Source organism: Bos javanicus, chromosome 8, assembly GCF_032452875.1.
Source record: "Bos javanicus breed banteng chromosome 8, ARS-OSU_banteng_1.0, whole genome shotgun sequence".
NCBI classification, from domain to species: Eukaryota; Metazoa; Chordata; class Mammalia; order Artiodactyla; family Bovidae; genus Bos; species Bos javanicus.
In genome coordinates, this window is record NC_083875.1 from 9093942 (window position 1) to 9112683 (window position 18742).

General features: G+C 42.9%; 1 protein-coding gene across 1 annotated transcript in view; it reads left to right on the forward strand.

Moving 5' to 3' along the window:
• Positions 1–18742, forward strand: part of PINX1 (PIN2 (TERF1) interacting telomerase inhibitor 1) — a 65796-nt gene that overhangs the window by 46291 nt on the left and 763 nt on the right. The gene's annotated exons all lie outside the window — the stretch shown is intronic.

Consider the following 18742-nt stretch of genomic DNA (forward strand, 5'->3'; position numbering starts at 1 on the left):
GCTGGCTGGAAGGGGTGAGGCAGGCAGGAAGCTGTCCTGGGCTGGGCCCCTTTCAGGAGCCCATGGGCAGTTTCCATTCCCCGCCTCCACCTTCATCCTGTGCTCTTCTCTCCCCCTCATCCTGCTTTTCCCAGTCTCCTCAGTTCCCTGGAATTACATAATATTCCTGTTAGAATCAGTTCCTGTTTTGCTAGCGAAGAGGAATTGTGACTCTTTCAGGGAAAAACCCTGTTCTAACATTAGTAGTGACTGTCGGTGGCCAATCCATGATCTCACATGGGAAACACACCGCCGTGCTGGCCTCTGTGTTCCTGTCTGAGTCAGCATGCATGTGGGATGACCGCTCGGCCACGGTTGGGTTCCCCTCTGCCTTATCCCTTCTTGGAGCCCTAAGTGATGTCTCTTGGGATAATGGAACCGCCAGCTTCAGTTAGGCCACTTAGTGATCATTTTAACTCACCAGTAGATGCCTTGGGTTACCCACTCTACTCCAGGGACAGTTCTCCTTATATACCAGCATTCACTTTTTAAAACATTTTATTATAGAAAACTTAACATGTAAAAATGCAGACTAATCAGAGTCCCTACCTTATCCATTCCCAGCTCAATTCTCAGTGATCAGTTCAGTGGCCAGTATTGTGTCAGCTGTACTCCACCCCCTTTTCTCTCCAGTTATTGAAGCAATTCCTAGACATAATATCACTTTATCTTATTATCAGATTTTAGCATTTCATTATACTTCTCTAACAGATAGGACTCTTAAACACACCACCCCAGCACTGTTATCACACCTAAATATTGAACCACAATTTCTGAATGGCATCAGATCCAGTCAGTATTCAAAAATGTTCCCAGTTGCCTTGTAATCTTTTAGTTAGTGTGTGTGTTTGAATCAGGATCCTAACAAGATTTGTATATTGCAGTTAAATGATAATGTCTTTAGACTCTTCTAACCTATAGGTTCTAATTCCTCCTCTCTTTTTTCCTTGTACTTACTTTATTGTTGAAGAAACCTTGAGTTCTTTGACCTACAAGCTTTTTCCATCTGCTGGATCTTGTTGACTTCATCTCCTACATCCTTTAATATATTGACTACATTCAGTTTTTAAGTCCTACAATGAATCCTTTTACAGCATAAATCACCATGCCTGCTGACACCCCTCTTGTATCTAACGGAGCAACTTGCCTGGCTCTTTACCAGGTGTATGGTTCTTGCCTTCATGTGACTCAGTGTATTCTGAAAGACAGTAGTTAATATCATAAGCTCTTCCAAAGTACCAGTGTCCAGAAATAAATATTATAAAGTATAATGTCAAATATAGGCTTCTCTGTTAAAACGCAGTGTGTGTGTTCTTGAAAAATGTTATATTTTGCAGAATTCCACTAGAGTTTGTGGGGAACCTCAGGTAAGAGGTAAACTGCTAAAATCTATGCAGTTTTGTAACCAAGACCACACATGTGGGCCTCCCCATAGCACCTTTCCCCACCCCCCCACACACTGTTGCCTCATGAAATAATTCACTCAGACCAAGGAGACTACTCAGGGGGATCTTTAAAACTCAAAAACAGTAGCATGAATATATTGGCTTGTAGCTGCTAAGTTACTAAGGACAGAAGTGGAGCTCTGAACTACGCGGACACCATTAAGCCTGGTTCCCCGGGAAGCAGACTCTCAAATGGACATTAATTAGCATGAAGGAAATGTATTGCGAGCTGCTGTGTGGAGACTTAGCTTTGAGGGGTGCTCAGGGGGAGGAAACAGGATCGGGCAGGGAGAGCAGCTGGGCCTCCATGATGTAGTCAAGTCCTCGGCTGGCTCCCCAGGACCTCCTCAGAATCCCTCCAGATCTTTGCAGGAGCTGGGCCTTCATGGCCCTTCGGTGAGCAGTCACTGGGGCCAGGCCCCTGTCCCCCAGGAATGGGAGTGTGACCTTAGGTCAGGTGGCTGCTCCCAGGAGGACTGACCCAGGAACAAACCCTTCAGTCCTAAAGGGCAGGTCTGGGGATGCAGCACAGCCATTGCTGCCAGAGCTCATTTTAATTTTCTGAAAATAGAGCCAAAAGGGTTCTGCCTGAGCAACAGCCAAACTGAGAGGTTTGGAGGTGTTTTCCTTTCCTTCAGGGAGCATATTTCTGCTCACACTGTCCTGGCTCTGCTAGCCTAGGGAAAGTCACACAGCTTCCATGTTTTACTGTGACTGTTTACCTGTGCCAGACAAACTGCTTGTTGTTACAGATACAGCTGTTGTCACACTACAAGCCAGGCAAGAGAAGTGAAAAGGAATAATATCAAGGCCTCTTCACTTTTTCATTGACTTGAGAAGGTGTCACCATCCACAGACTTGGTCCTGGCGATATTATCAGGCTTAATGGCCTTGAAAAACTCATCTGAAATGTAAGGCTCCTGCCAGGGTGGCACGTGATCAGTTGTAGCTGACTCAGGCATCCTCTCCCACCAGATGGCACATCACAGACTTACCTGGTTGTTACTACAGAACAGCAGAGGAACTGGGAAAGGAGTCGTTTCTCTGGTCATCAAAACTCTCAGCTGGCTAATTCCTCTCAATGACTCTTCACGTACGTTGACAAAGAAGCAAATGATAAAGGGCTAATTCTATAGTATTGCAAGGTGTTTTGGATTAATGAAAATGTGAAAAAAAAATGACCAGGGTCATGAACTCCAAATAGCTTTCCAACAAGTGCTTAGACATGTTTTGTGTGTCTGACTTCAGTAACCTCGATTTGGTGAGCTTTCTGTTTCTATGAATAGGGAAGCTACTTTGCCTAAGAACAGTCTGAACATTGCATGTCCCGTGGGATCTCTGCATCTTCGTGGTGAATGGGCAGTCTCATCCTTCCGCACAGCGTGTCCTAGTTCTGCCAGGTCAGCCACACGGAAGCCCCTCATCTCCTAGCCATAGCACCAGCCCAGGAGCTTGTAGGTAACCAGTCTTCCATGTTTAATTCGATTTCCCTGGCAACAAATCGCTCCTTGTTTCACTAAGGAGGAAAGAACTATTCACGGTACATTGCCATATTCCTGATAGGATGCATGACTCCATCCTCACGTGGAGAATGTATACCCACATATTGATATATAGAGAGATGTAGAGAGTCGTATACCACAATATGCATTCATAAACTTGGTTATTTAAAAATTGCTGTTTCAACACTGGCATGTTCAGTGTTGTTTAAATAAGTATTTCTCTTAGGCACTCTTTGTACTTTGGACTGTTTTGTCATTAAGTCATTTGGAGAATTGATCACTGAAACACTATTGGATGAAGCATAAGAATCTTGTCTTCTGTAGACTTTGGTTGGAAAGTATTAAGGAGGATTCTGATTTGTTAATTTGCCAGGCCATAGAGATAATGTGGGAAGCTTAAACTCAGCCCTAAATTAGTAGGATTTCACCAGGAGCTCTTAGTGTAGTTTAATAGAATTCTCAGTGCTTATCAGTCATTACATCGTAATGGTAGGTAATTCCACTGGATCTACTTTTTAACAGCCAAAAAATTCTGTTTAAAACAGAAAACATTTAACCTAAAGCTTTACAGGAATTTTCTGGATAATTGTTTTCTTCCATAAGGTTTAAATGATAAGTTCTCTGTGTTTACTGGGAGTCAGAGTTCTGGTAGGTCTTTCTTTTTTGGTATTATAATGGTATTCTATTATTTTAATTGGAGTGTAATTGCTTTACAATTTTGTGATAGTTTCTGCTGAACAACAAAGTGAATTAGCTATACATATACATCACTGCAGATGGTGACTGCAGCCATGAAATTAAAAGACGCTTACACCTTGGAAGAAAAGTTATGACCAACCTAGATAGCATATTCAAAAGCAGAAACTTTACTTTGCCAACAAAGGTCCATCTAGTCAAGGCTATGGTTTTTCCTGTGGTCATGTATGGATGTGAGAGTTGGACCGTGAAGAAAGCTGAGCGCCGAAGAATTGATGCTTTTGAACTGTGGTGTTGGAGAAGACTCTTGAGAGTCCCTTGGACTGCAAGGAGATCCAACCAGTCCATTCTGAAGATCAGCCCTGGGATTTCTTTGGAGGGAATGATGCTGAAGCTGAAACTCCAGTACTTTGGCCACCTCGTGCCAAGAGTTGACTCATTGGAAAAGACTCTGATGCTGGGAGGGATTGGGGGCAGGAGGAGAAGGGGACAACAGAGGATGAGATGGCTGGATGGCATCACTGACTCAATGGACGTGAGTCTGAGTGAACTCCAGGAGTTGGTGATGGACGGGGAGGCCTGGCGTGCTGCGATTCATGGGGTCACAAAGAGTCGGACACGACTGAGTGACTGAACTGAACTGAACTGATACATATATCTCCTACCTCTTGGACCTCCCACCCCTCCCCCGCATCCCACCCCTCTAGGTCATCACAGAGCGCTGAGCTGAGCTCCCTGTGCATTACACGGGTTCCCACTAGCTATCTGTTTTACACATAGTAGTGGCTATATCTCAGTCCTAATCTCCCTTGTCATCCCACCATAAAATGGTAGGTCAGGGTTCTGTTACTTTTTAACTGAAACCCGGTGAGGTGCTAGGAAAGTCACTCAGCATTTTTTTTTTTCTTCAAACAGCACTCAGTCTCTGCAAATAGCACAAGGCCAGAGTGGCTGGGTTTTGTTTTGTCATCTGTTGCCTTTCTGATGTTTTCTGCATTAGAAAGAGTCATTTTAAGCAATGTAGTAGCTATAGTGACAGCCAGCCTACTCACTTGCATCCCCTGACATTTGTCCAGGGCTCCTTTTGTAATTCTCATTCCAACTCTTAAAATCATATGGAGGGTCTCAGTTTTACTTGACCAGTTTTGAAACATTTTGTGGGCCTGAACTTTAAATAGCCTTAAATGCATTTAAGTGCTTAAATGCATTTTATGTCTGGATTTCTGTAACCTAGATTAGATGGGGTTTCAAACAGAGAAGCTGACCTGAGGAAGCTGCTTTCCCTAAGTACATTCTGAACATTCTTGTCGGTGCTATTCCTAAAAGGAAGCCTGTAGGCTTCCCTGGAAGCTCAGTGGTAAAAATCCACCTGTCAGTGCAGGAGACACAGGTTCGATCCCTGGTCCAGGAAGATCTCACATGCCTGGGAGCAACTAAGCCCGTGCGCCACAACTACTGAGCCTGTGCTCTAGAGCCCGGGAGCTGTAACTAGGAGCCCGGGTGCCGCAGCTACCGAGGCTTGTGCGTCTAGGGCCTGTGCCCCACAGCAACAGAAGCCGCTGCAGTGAGGGGCCTGCACACCACAACTAGAGAAAGCCGTGCTCAGCGGTGAAGACCCAGCACAGCCGAAAATCAATATATAAAAGTATTAAAGTAAATAAAAGGATGCCTATAATAGGGTATCAGTTTTAGATAGTCATCTAATTCTTATTCCAAAATTATTATAGTTTCAGATTGGACGGTGTTTACCTGCCTATCTTGTGATCCTAAGAAATTCTTTTTAAAAAATGTGTAACATACTTTTAAAACAGTGACATTATTCATTTAGTTAAATCAGTCATCTAATTTTAGATTATCACCCCCCATGTTCATCCCAGCCCTTCCTCCTTGTTACCATGATAAGTACATTTTTATGGAGGCAAAAACTTGGCATTCACACTATTCTGTTTTTTAATGGGCCCCAGTTACTTGGGATTGGATCAGTCATGATGTATGACACATTATCATTGGTTACCATGTATCTTAGACTCCTTTTTAGAGATCCCAAGAAAAATCTAGGACTCTTAGGCTGATATCTTGGAGGCACCTTCTTAAAATTATTGGATAAAAGCAGCTGTCTTTGAGTTGAAGTTACAAGTGAACTTCAGAGCCCACTTTCTAATCATTGAGGCTCAGCCTGGATCTTATAGTTTAGCCAATACTGTGTAACAGGCCATGTATAAAGAGGCTCCAAGTATGGTCACAACTCCCTGCAGTATAGTCTCTCATTATTTTATCATTCTTCTTCTGAGTAACATTATTTTAATTGCTTTCTTCCTTTCTAGTTCCCTTGATCCAGACCCTTCCAATTCCTTTTTTTTCTTAACTCAGATGTTTCTCCTTGCCATCCAAGAGCATTGTTGAATGACAGGTGATTAAACAAATAAGACACAACTCTTTTCGAATGATAAAGTATATCATGAGTTTATATTCACATTGCTCATTCAAATTCAAGACCACAAGACTTAATGTTATTAATCTTTTGTTTTTATTTAGCCACAGTAAGAAATCTAGGAATTTCTCAATTCTAGAAATAAAAGCATTTAAATGCCACATTATTCATTTGCTTATTTCCCATTGAATATATAGTAGTTACAGAATAACATCAATAACTTGATTATCAAAAAAAAAAAAGTAGGTTGAGGTGTTTTAAAAAAATTTTTTTTGGCCAATTCTTTTTGTCCCTTATGGTACATCTATTAGGTTATGTACAGTCAAATGACAGTGTTTCAGTCATTTGGAATTTTGTTCTGCAAAAGGATTCAACTGACTGGTTGCAAAATCCAGTTCATTTCATTTTTTTAGAATTTATGTATTTATGTTTGGCCGTCTTGGTCTTCGTTGCTGTGTACAGACTCTCTCTAGTTGTGGAGAACGGAGGCTGCTCTCTAGTTGGGGCGCACAGACTTACTGCAGTGGCTTTGCTGATTGTGGCTCCCGGAGTCAAGGTCAGGCTCAGTAGTGCGTGGGCGTAATTACTCCACGATATATGGGATCCTCCCGGACCAGGGATAGAAGCTGTGTCTTCTGCATTGGCAGGCAGGTTCTTTACCACTGAGCCACCAGGGAAGCCTTCATTTTACTTTTAGAAATTGCATTCTTAAATTTTACTTTTGTTATATGTCCACTGATTCCTGATTATATTCTCCATTTTTATTCTCTTATGTTGTAGATTATTCACTTCTGTAATTTAAATTCTGCACAGACTTTTTGCAGGGAGCCTGATTCCAAGATCTTTCTTCTTTACCTCGTTACCCCATTGGTCAGGCTGTGCAGCTGTTACTGCTCGCACATAATCCCCAAGAGAAAACACTGGTTGTCTAAATGAAGACACATCTACTGTACAGTTGAAACTTAAACAACATTGTAAAGCAACTGTACTCCAAGAAAAATTAACTTAAAAGTCAAATAAGTGGAGGCACGGGTGCCTATAGAAACCATTCTGTCCGCAGCCTCTAGTTTACGGGCCTCCTTCCGCGTGCCCCCCATCGCGCCCCCCCACCGCCAGGCAGACAGGCAGGTCAGACTCCTGCTACGTGCCCGTGCCCGGAAGCCAGTAGCACAAAGCAGTTAGGGGCAGGGCTCCGAGCAAGGAAAAGTGGTAGTGCGTTCCAACCAGAGAGGAAGTTCTTATAAAAACGTCTACCCCCGTTGCTGCAGTTTTAGCAGAGTGAGATGTAAAATATGGGTGTTTTAAACTTTTTTTTTAAGACAGTTTTATTTGGACCGAACCATTTAGAGATATATTAAAAACCTCATTCTGCACCCCTTCCTACCTCCCTCCTTCCAGTGCCCAAGCTGCCCGCCACCCAGCCCCTGTGTAGGCTGGTTTATTGCCAGTCATGGTGCTCTCCGCTCTGGAAAGTAGCAGGAAGAGCTGATAAGGTGCCGAGGACAGAAATCTCTGGTCTTATCTCTCTCCAGCACACGGTGCCGAGAGTGCGTCCTTTTCCTGTCCTCGGACAAGAGACATAAACCGACCATCTCCTGGCAGCGAGGACTTCAAACAGGGCTCGGGGGCCTGCCTCTACTCTGTAAGGCCAGAAAGGAGAAAGTGGGTCATCACTTATTTGAAGGTTGTTTTAGTACCACTAAATGTGTGTGTCATCTTCCAGATCAACAAAGATAACTTCATAATAAGACACAAATGAAAAAAACAGGAGGAAAGAAAAAGCAGTGAGGGCTGAGGGAAAGAAAGGGCTACTGAACCAGCCAGAGCTGCAAGTCCCTGGGCGGTTTTGTTTGGTTAGACTTTTGCCAGGACGTAGGTTTGGCCTGAAAGGATTAGATTTGGCTTTTTGTTTGTTGACAGATCAAGCAAAAGGTTTAAGAGCTTTTGTGATAGTAAGAAATCGACACATTGATGGCTCAGTGTTGGAGGAGAGGAGTGAAATATTGATACATTTTTCCTTTGCTCCCTCTGGCTGGAAAGCAGAAATAACATTCTCTCCCGGATCGCCATCCTGTGCTGTAATGAAAATAGGATGAAGGGGTGCCTTCCTTTGGGTTAGAGCACAGCCAGTGGCTAGTGAGGTGGCGCTTTGCTTCTCTCGCTGTAGTCTGCAGGGACTGCTGGGGCCACTGGTGACGCAGGTCTCCAAGTTAACCATTTCTCCTCTGGGTCCTCTTTGGAGCCACACTAGGTAGGAGTCAGTCAACCTTGACTTCATCCTCAGTCACTTAGACCCCCAGAGTCTGGTTTGCAGCTTAAGACTTTACACTGTGGAAGAGACCAGGTTTGGTACTCTGCTACCACTTTTGGAAGACGTTGGTCACAGGCCCGTACTCACAAACAGCAGGTTGTTGGAATTCCAAAGGTTAATAACACCTTAAGAATTGTACTTGTTAGGTAATGGTAAATGTCCAATTTTATTCTTGAAAGCTTCTTAGTCTCCTGTTCCTGAGTGCTGTGAAATTATCTAGGCTACAATGAACATTAAAATTGTAATGGACCTTAGCAATGGCTGTTGCTTTTCAAACGGTATTCCATAGAGCCCTGGGTTTGTCCGGGGCCTGGCAAGGGGAGAGGAGGTATTTGAGCTCTGGTTCCCCGAGTGCCACCTCAACCACCGTTCCCCTCAGGTGTTACACACTAACCTTCTGTTTAACAATAACCCGGTGTACGAGACAGCAAAAGAGACACTGATGTTTAGAACAGTCTTATGGACTCTGTGGGAGAGGGAGAGGGTGGGAAGATTTGGGAGAATGACATTGAAACATGTAAAATATCATGTATGAAACGAGTTGCCAGTCCAGGTTCGATGCACGATACTGGATGCTTGGGGCTAGTGCACTGGGACGACCCAGAGGGATGGTGTGGTGAGGGAGGAGGGAGGAGGGTTCAGGATGGGGAAAACATGTATACCTGTGGCGGATTCATTTTGATATTTGGCAAAACTAATACAATTATGTAAAGTTTAAAAATAAAAAAAATAAAAAAATAAAAGATTGTGCTTGGAAAAAGGCACACACTGCTGAAGCCGTGTTTGGAAGAGTCACTGAGTAGCCCTCCTGCCTTGTTTTGCAAACGATTTGCTTTGAGGTCCCAAAGGACAGATTTCTTGACACATTGCCATTTCCATTGTACCAAACTCAGCCCCTTTCTTTCTTTCCTTTGAATACCAGTGCCGCTCAAAGTATGGCCAGCCTGTGACAGGGCAAGAAATTGAGAGTAAGCATTTAGAAACATTTATAATAGTGTGATATTAATTTTTAGAAATTTGAACTTGTGTTTTATATGTGTTTTTGAAATTTTGTCTTCCTAGTAATTTAAAATTTTCTTTTAAACCAAAATCTTGGTCTGCAACAGATAGGAGATTTTAAAAAAGAAAAACAAGTAAAAAATTGTCCTTCTCCTTAGGGAAGCGCTGTGCTGTAGGCATTGAGTTGAGCCAGTCAGGGGGCTACAAACAAGCGGCAGCTCTTGCTTTAGGAACTTTTTGGGTTCTGAGCAGATAGGGAGGCAGTATATTACTTGTTCTTTCTCTCTAATAATTTTTTGCTTATAAAACTATAGCTTATGTGAAACTAAGAGATTATATATTTACATTATATGTATGATAATGTATAAGAGAAGGATTATATATTTAATAGCAGTAATAATTTTATTTATTTTTTATGAACTCTCTGGAATGGTAATCTCAGTTTAATTGGTTAGAGGTTTTGTTGAATGGAGTTGTGTTGTAGTTAGTTTTCTTGTTTAGTTTCTGTCTATTCTAAAAAATAAATTCTCCTGATGTGTTATTTAAAAAAAAAAAATATTGTGGTAAGAACACTTCCATGAGATCTCAGACCATCCCGCCCCCCTTTTTTTTCAACTGTGTGTCTCCCGCAGGTGGGAGCTCCTTTCTGGGCCCCAGGCCTGGTCAAGTCAACAGCAGCCACTCTAGCTGCTCCATGCAGGGCTGGATGGCCGCATTTTGGGTCCTCAGTCTCTCTTTTTTTTTTTTTGTATAATTTACTTTTATTGCATGACTCAGTGACTTCAGAATTTTATCTAATTTACTCTTACTAACTTGTGCATGCGTGTTCAGTCGTGCCTGACTCTTAGCAGCCTTGTGGACTGTAGCCTTCCAGGCTTCTCTGTCCATGGGATTTCCCAGGCAAAAATATTGGAGTGGGTTGCCATTTCCTCCTCCAAGGGATCTTCCCGACCCAAGGATCAAACCCACATCTCCTGTGTCTCTTGCATTGGCAGAAAGATTCTTTACCACTGAGGCACCTTAAATATCCTTTAAACACAGAATTATTTTGCACTTCCAAATTTACTCCTCGAAGTATTTTAGAAATATTTTTATTTGCTATTTTAATTCCTGGTCAATTAAAAAGAGGTCTATAGTAGAGATTGTCATACTGAGTGAAGTAAATCAGAGAAAGACAAGTATGACATCACTTATATGTGGAATCTAAAGAAATGGTACACGTGAACTCATTTACAAAACAGAAGTTGAATCACAGATGTAGAAAACAAATTTGTGGTCATGGGGTGGAAGGGATAAATTGGGAGATTGGGAATGACATATACATACTACTATATTTAAAATAGATAATAATAACCTACGGTATAGCACAGGAAACTTTATTCAGTACTCTGTAATAACCTATATGGGAAGAAAATCTAAAAAACAGTGGATACGCACACACAGATAAAACTGACTTCACTGTACATCAGAAACTAACATAACATTGCAAATCAACTCCAATAAAAAATTTAAAAAGACGTCTATATAATAATTAACTTTATATAGTACACAAGAGCATAGGGAGAGGACTTAATAATAACTTTGTTCACCTAAATTAATTTATCTTTCTCTTCTTAATAATGGTGACTCTTCCAAATAACTGTTCATATTCTATTCCTTGTTTCAAAATACTAGATTCTCTAACATCTTCAAAAGATGCTATGCTTTCTATAATAAGAGGCCTAAATTTGAGTTATTATGATTCTTAAGCAATTTTCAAGTCAGTGGAGTAAAGAAGGAAGAGACAGACCCTTTGTTAGCCGCTGCGTCTGCTTTTGGAGGTCCCGGCACTAGCCTGCAACCACTTATCAAAGCTATTTGTCCTGCCTCCAGAGAGCAGGGAACGGAACCAGTTGACCTAGAATTATTAAATACAGTCAACTTGGATTATTTTTAGGCTTCATTCAAAGCAGTTGGTACCTATGTCACATTGATCATTTCTAGCTTTGGAGGAGCCTCGTTTATCTTGTAACGGCCCGTGTGTTGTGAGCTGTTGCCACACGGATCGCTGCAACTTTCCAAGCCTTGAGACCTTTCAGGGAGGCTGGAAACCTGCTCCTTTCTTCTTTCCCCAGAGGCTGCATGACTCTTATCAGGAGCTCTGATGTCAGTTACTTGAGAGGAGTTGTTGTCATAGAGAACCATCCTTTTAAAATATGTTTATATTGGCTTTTCTTAATAAGTGGTCATTTGAGCAGCTGATGAGGCAAGTGGAAAAACAAAATGAACAGCTTTGTTAGCACTGACCTTCCTATGAAGAATTTGGCATTATTTGTATTTCTCTGCTGTTGTCCAGAGAAAAGCAAGGTATTTTGTCCCTTCCAGTTCCCATTATCTTCTCTGAGATGTCCAGTTCATTTCTGAGTCTGTAGGTGCCAGGCAGTGTTCCAGCGTTTTAACATTAGAGAGGTTACAGGGGGTTGTGAGTTCCCTTTAACATAGATCACTTCATAACCAAACTTCCTTGTCTGCCAGAAATCAAATGGCAAATAGCAGCCCTCTCCAACACTCACCAGTATAATTCAGTAAAGTAGCAAGAGACTGAGATTAGAACTTCATCAAAACCCAAAGCCCTCCAACTCGGTGTGTGGGTGTAGGTGTGGGTGTGTGTGTGTGTGTACTTCACATGCATCTAACATTTCCAAATAGCAGATTATATTTCACAATCAGTGTATTCATTCATTCAGCAGGTATTTACTTAGCTTAGTTACTTAGTTTACTTATATACTGGAGAAAAAACACATTTCCACATTTTTTTTTTCTGATGAAATTCAAAACTTTAAGTTTGAAATTCACATAATTTTCACATGTCATGAGATAGTCTTCCTTTGATAATTTTCTCCCCAAACTATTTATAATGTAAAAAGCATTCTTAGCTTACGAGGTGTGCAAAGATCTGCAGCGGTCGGATTTGGCCCTTGGGCTGTTCTCTGCTCGCCCTGTTCTAGACGGAGCCCTCCCGGAGACTTCCCTGGTGGCCCAGTGCTTAAGACTCTGCACTCCCAATGTGGGGGCGAGGGGCACTGGTTTGATCTCTGGTTGGGGAACTGAGGTCCGTATGTTGCATGCTGCGTGCTGTGGCAAAAAAAAGAGAGAGAACTTGGGCCCTCCTGGAACCCCTGCACAGGCCCTGGATTCCTAGAACCTGTATGCATGAGCAGATACACATTACACACACACATAAAGTTAAGAGGTACTGCATAATTCTAGTCCCGTTGTGCTTTTTTGTTTTTAACCCCTCTTCAAATCAAACCTCCCCTCTGTTCAGTAGAGTCTGGTATTTGTTTTTAACTCTTAGGATACTTGCCCACCTGAAAGTGATTATGTCTTCCAGGCAGATTCCACAAGGCTGGTTATTTCCTGAGACTTTGTATGTTTAGCCTAACTCCAGATGTGAGTAAATGATAATCTTGAAAAAAAACAAAAAAACACGCAAGAGTTCACACTTGAGTAAACTTCTTGTGAGTGCAGAAATAGCTCTTTGTCAGTGAAACACTGTTTTCAATCATGTTGAAACCAAAAAGACACCATAGAAGGCAAGAGAAGAGGGGTCGACAGAGTCGCACCATCCGTGTTTTCTAACCAGCGTGTTGACCACTTCTGAGCTTAAAACCTTTGGAGACAAACCATCTTGGTGACTGCCTGCCGTCAGCAGCTTCGCCAGTTGTGTGATAGCTCAAGACAGCCTGCAGGCTGCACCTTAACACCCTGCTGTCAAGGTGGGGCTTCTAGTGGAGCTTGACCCGACTGTCTGCTCAGAACATCTCCTACCTCTGCCTCTGATGTACCCTAGAACTCTCTTGCTTTCCAGCCTCTTCTTTTGATGGCAAGAACAGTTAACCCATATAGGTTATTTTATTGCTTGTGTTCAGCTCACCACACATCATGCCTGTGACAGTTCCCCTACAGCACACCACCTCATTTTGCTGATTTATTCATGCCTAATCTTCTGGAAGGTGGTGTGATAACAAGTGGAATAACAGACCAGAGGAGACACAAATGGATCATTTGGCAGAGCTGTGCATCGCTCAGGACCACAGGGAGTAATCGGCTGATCACATTAAAAAGGCTCTGGGATGTGCCTGTAGTAGTGCCCCAAGAGGCAAGGTGGCATCTGATTAGAGGAGCATGGTTTCATCCTGTAGGAAGAACAGCCACCTCAAAATGCCAGCTCTGTCTTTCCTTCCCACTCTTCCATGCACCTTCTAGTCATTAGCCCTGCCTGGCTTGCCGGGGAATCTGAGCCCACAAACACAGAGCTGGTGCAGTGGGGGTGGTGGGAGTGCTTCCCAGCCTTGATCTGCCCGGGGTTGGTGTCTGTTGTGCTTTCCTGGAACCCTCACCACGTGTTTGCTCTTGAGAGGCTGTGCTACAAATGAAAGAGGAATGGTTCCTGCCTTCAGGGAACTTAAAGTTTCCATGGGAAGATGCTTAGAAAACAGACTTTTTAAGACCGGAAGGTAAAAGTAACGAATTGCTAGTCACAGGTAGTAAAGAAGAGAGGTTGTTCCCCAAAGGACCAGCTTCTGGGGGGAGGTGCTTTTGTACTTGATCTTTAAGGAAGTTATGGCCACGGCTGCATATCGAGGGTCTGAAGACCATTGCAGCGAACATAGTGGATGACCCCAGCAGCGTCCTCTGCTCCCTCTGTCAGCAAAGCGTTTCATGCCCCCACAGTCAGGCACCGCCCTCACCTCAGCTCTGCCCTCCTCTTGATGGGACGTGAAATCGCTTCTGACTTGAATTCATCACTGTCCTAAGTGGATGGGTACAATTTCTACCTCCCATGATGACATCAAGACATAATTGTGTTTGTTAGAACTGTCCCGCTGGAAAGCTTAGAAAATATGCCAAGTGTTCTTTCGAACTCCTCACTTGCCAAGCTCTCTTAACTCTTCCCAGACTGATCCAGCGCAAGCTGACGACAGGCCAGGGCGGAAGTGAGCTTCTGTTTATCACAAGCCACAGCACTCAGAGCTAATGCCCCCACTGCCGAGTCTATCACCCTGGAGCTCTGGTGTCTGCTTTTCCTTTCAGTGAGAAAAGCTCACTGAAGGATTACTATCACACCCTGATCTCTGTGTCTTGGCATGGAAATCAAAAGGCTTCAGTCATCTTGTAACTTAAGATCAGCAGTGACACATGAGAAAGGCTAGGTTGCTAAGTTTTGCCTTTAAACTTCATCCTGCACTGTAAGCTTATCACAAGTGGTAAGATTTTAGGTTTAAGGTACATCTGCCATAACATCTTTCTAAATTCTCCATCCAGACTGCTATGTTTCCCTGCCTCAAACGTTACTAACAGCAGTCTTCTGAGAATAATAAAGAGAAGCCTCTTTATTTGGTCATTTTACTATTATTCCATCTGATTAGATATGTTTGAGTGACACAGAGGACAAGGAACCCAGGAGAGCTTTGAGTACGTGGCTCATTGAGCTGCCCAGCCTCTAGAGAGAGTACCTAACAAAAGCAAAGAACAACCTCTTTTGAGAAAAGGTGACGGGCATCTTTCAGGCACCTGAGATGATTGTGGTATGTGTGTGTGCTCAGTCGCCCAGTTGTGTCTGACTCTTGGTGACCCCATGGACTGTAGCCCGCCAGTCTCCTCTGTCCATGGGATTTCACACTCCCAGTGCAGGGGGCCCAGGTTTGATCCCCGGTCAGGGAACTAGATCCCACATGCTGTAACTAACACTTTGCATGCCTCTATTAAGACTGTGCATGCTAAGTTGCTTCGGTCGTGTCCAACTCTGTGCAGTTCTATGAACTGCAGCCTGCCAGGCTCCTCAGTCCATGGGATTCTCCAAGCAAGAATCCTGGACTGGGTTGCCATGCCCTCTTCCAGGGGATCTTCCTGACCCAGGGATTAAACCCACATGTCTTATGTCTACCTACGTTGGCAGGTGGGTTCTTTACCACTAGCGCCACCTGGGAAGCCTACAACTAAGACAAGATGCAGCCAAATAATAATAATTTAAAAAAAAACAACCTTAAGTACAAAATAGGATTGTTATTTTTAAAGTTACAGCTTCTTGCCACCTTTTTTAGAAACATTGGAATGATTTCCAGGAAGTAAACTTAAATAGATTCATATTCCAGTTAATAGTCAACCCCAGTTTCTTGCTTTTATTGATTTTAGCTTCTAATATATAGTGTCAATTCTTTTAAATGTATTCTTACAAATTATTCAGTGCAAATAGTATTTGGCCCCTTCTGCTCTCCTAAGTGGTATTACTAGGTCTGCTCTCTGGCAGATGGTTGGTATAAAATATTTTTATACAGGTGGTTAGTATAAAATATTTTTCTGTGCATAGACTTATAAGTGCATTGCTAGCACTTCTACATCTTGATTTGGCAGTCGGGGTGCTAGTCCTCCCTGAGCCGAGCTCGTCCTGCTACTTGCTTGTCCTGTCTCACTCTCCTCCTCTGCTCTCGGTGTCACAGAGGAATGGCTGCCCCAAATATCATTTCAGAGTTCAGTAACTTTTAGACTTTCAAGTTGAATCTAATCTACTTATTTGACTTGCTTAGTAACTGAGACCCAGAGAAGTTATGGGATTTATCTAAGGTTCTCCATTAGTTAATAGCAGGAATTGGAATTTTAAAAGAAGAGGTTTCCTAAATCCCTGAGGTTAAGTCAAATATTTGGTAAAATCATTAGTTAGCCAGACCTCCCTTGCTAGTATTTTGTATGGAACAGGAAGTTTTCCAGTTATTTGTAAACTTACTTTCCTCGTTTTTAGAACACTGCTAGCAAATTGGGATTCTCAAGGTTTATGAAGTAGTGTAAGTCACATGTGGTATTACAGAATTTACTTTTTGAGGTTGTATTATGTGTTTAGTGGAAACCTGGGAAGAAGCGAGTGGATTCTATTTCAGTACTAAAAAGTATCTAGTGCGTTTCTCAGTACTTACTTACTTTGAAGAAGCCACCAGATATGAAAAGTATGTTTTCTTGAAGAAGTATACATTTTTCACATTTGTGGCTGAGATTATAGAAACAAGAATTGTAATCACTGCAGTAAAATTGGGTGTCGGATTTGTAAAAGCATAAAATATGAGACCAGGGCCTTCCTTGCTTCTACAGCATTCGGATTTGCAACCTGTCCCTCCTTTGTTTCCATGGTTTTTAAATCACATACACTCTTGGAGTGTGGGAGGCTGCCCCTGGCATTCCCCAGCTCTCCCCGAAAGTCATTGTCTTGCCCATACTCTCCTTGGGATCAATAGCATTTGGGTGCTGGCACCTCTCTGGCTTGTCTCTATGCCCTGCTGAGCTTGTTGTGCAGTGGCCCGTGATTATCAAAATTCTTATCACCATAGGAGTTGATTATGAGCAGAGTTATTTTCTGGGACTAGAAAGGCCCGCTGAATTCAACAAGTGACTCAAAAACGATCTTGTATTTTCTAGTAACTAAAAGTGTGATTAATACCAGTAATTAGTTCCTGTGATTTAACTGTTAAAAGCAGGAATTCAGAAGCTAATAAATGGGTGAACAAGGTAAGGAGCCATAGGATATGACTTGCATTTGAGAGTCTAAGACACAGAGACGCTCCAGAGAAGTTGGCCCACATAAGATAAACTCCTTTAATACTGTGAAGCTAAATGAGCCCTGTTTTATATAAACAGGCCGCCTTCATACAGACTTGCTGTGTGTGGCTGTGTGCCCTTACTTCATGGAAGGCATGACTTTTCTTGTCCATGAGACTGGGATTGGCTGGGATCAAGAGAGTCTTAAGATTTTTCATCCTGTTCTGCAAAACTTCAGATCTTTTTCAATATTTGAGGAACCAAAAGACAAAGTGACCTTGTTTTTGGCTTCTGTGCAGCTATTTTTAAATTTTCCTCAAAATTACTTCATAGGCTTCCAGGCAAAATCGAATACTGATAGATAACATTGAAAAAGGTCAGTTGGTTTATTCCACCTTGGTTAAACGGTGTTCTACATTTTCCCTTTTGAAGTTTAAAAAACTGACTACATGATTTTGTGGTTTTAACCCTTCATAAAATTAGGTTTGTGTTGATCGGAGAAGTTTGATGTTGTTGGTAAGGTATCTTTGGTGACAGCTATCCGGGCCAATGGCCATTCAAAGCCCCATTGCCCACTGAAATAATACTGAGTCAGTCAAAGCTTCAGGCTGGAGGCCTCTGGGCTGGGTCTGGAGTGCTGCTGTAACAAGAAAATATGTAGTTCAGTTATATGTGTTGGTTGTAATAAAGTTAGCTGCGTGAGCAGAGTTTTGCCCACCAAGTTCAGAATAATTTGTGGACTCCAATTGGAAATGGATTTATTTAGAAAACTGTTTTCCAGCCTGGAAAGGGTCGGACAACCAATCTCTTCCTGTTCGAATAAGTGAATATGAAGGAAGAACCTAAGTTTAGCTTAGTTGCTTAATGGCTTGATTACTTTAAAAGACTGTGGGCAAAAGTATTCCAGACACTGACTTTACTTAAAACACAGTCCTTATATTCTTCCACTCGAAGGTGCTTCCTTTTCTACACACACTTTTTCACCTCCTTACTGCCAGCCAGCCACAACCTATATGGTGTGATACCAGCATTTCATTTTTTCTCCCAACCTATTAAGGTTGTTTTTTTTTTTTTTTCCTCTTCTCAAGCTTTACAACCGGGAGTATATTTATTTAAAATTAAAATGTAAACCGCAGTTAATCCCCGTGGTTACGAGTGAGTAATTCCTCCATTTAGAAGCAGGACGAACACAGCCAGGAGTGTCTAGGTCATGGCAGAGTTGAGGGCTGGGAGGGGACGTCTCCCGTCTCCCAGCCCTGGCGCCTCCTCCCCCAAGTGGCTGCCAGAGGGCCATGCTTTGCCTTTGCAGGGAAAAGAAGGTGCCCTGGACACACCAAGGTCCAGGTTGGCACGTCTGGGGTTTACATATACACGGTTTCTGAGCTTGTGGGTCAGGGCACAAAAGCCTGTGAATCCACAGCAAGCCGAAGGAGGTGTCTTGATGACACCACAAAGCTCCAGGCTTTCAGGGTCTTTGTTTCTGAGCCTCTAGGACTTTTGTTGCCAATTTTCATGTTGTTGCGCAGGAGCTGTTCATTCAGAATTCTGTCCGGGTAACTTGCCATCTACCTTGTGAAGTTAGCATCTTCCGGTCCAGCCTCCCACCCTGTAGAGTCCTCAGCCGGTGCATCTGGCCACCTTGTTCCGTGTTGTGCAGCTCAGCTCTGGCCAGCAAGGAGGAGGAAACAAGAGGAGACCTGGTCCCCTAGCTAGGTCTCCGGGCTGCCAAGCGTGTGGGTCTCCGGGCAGA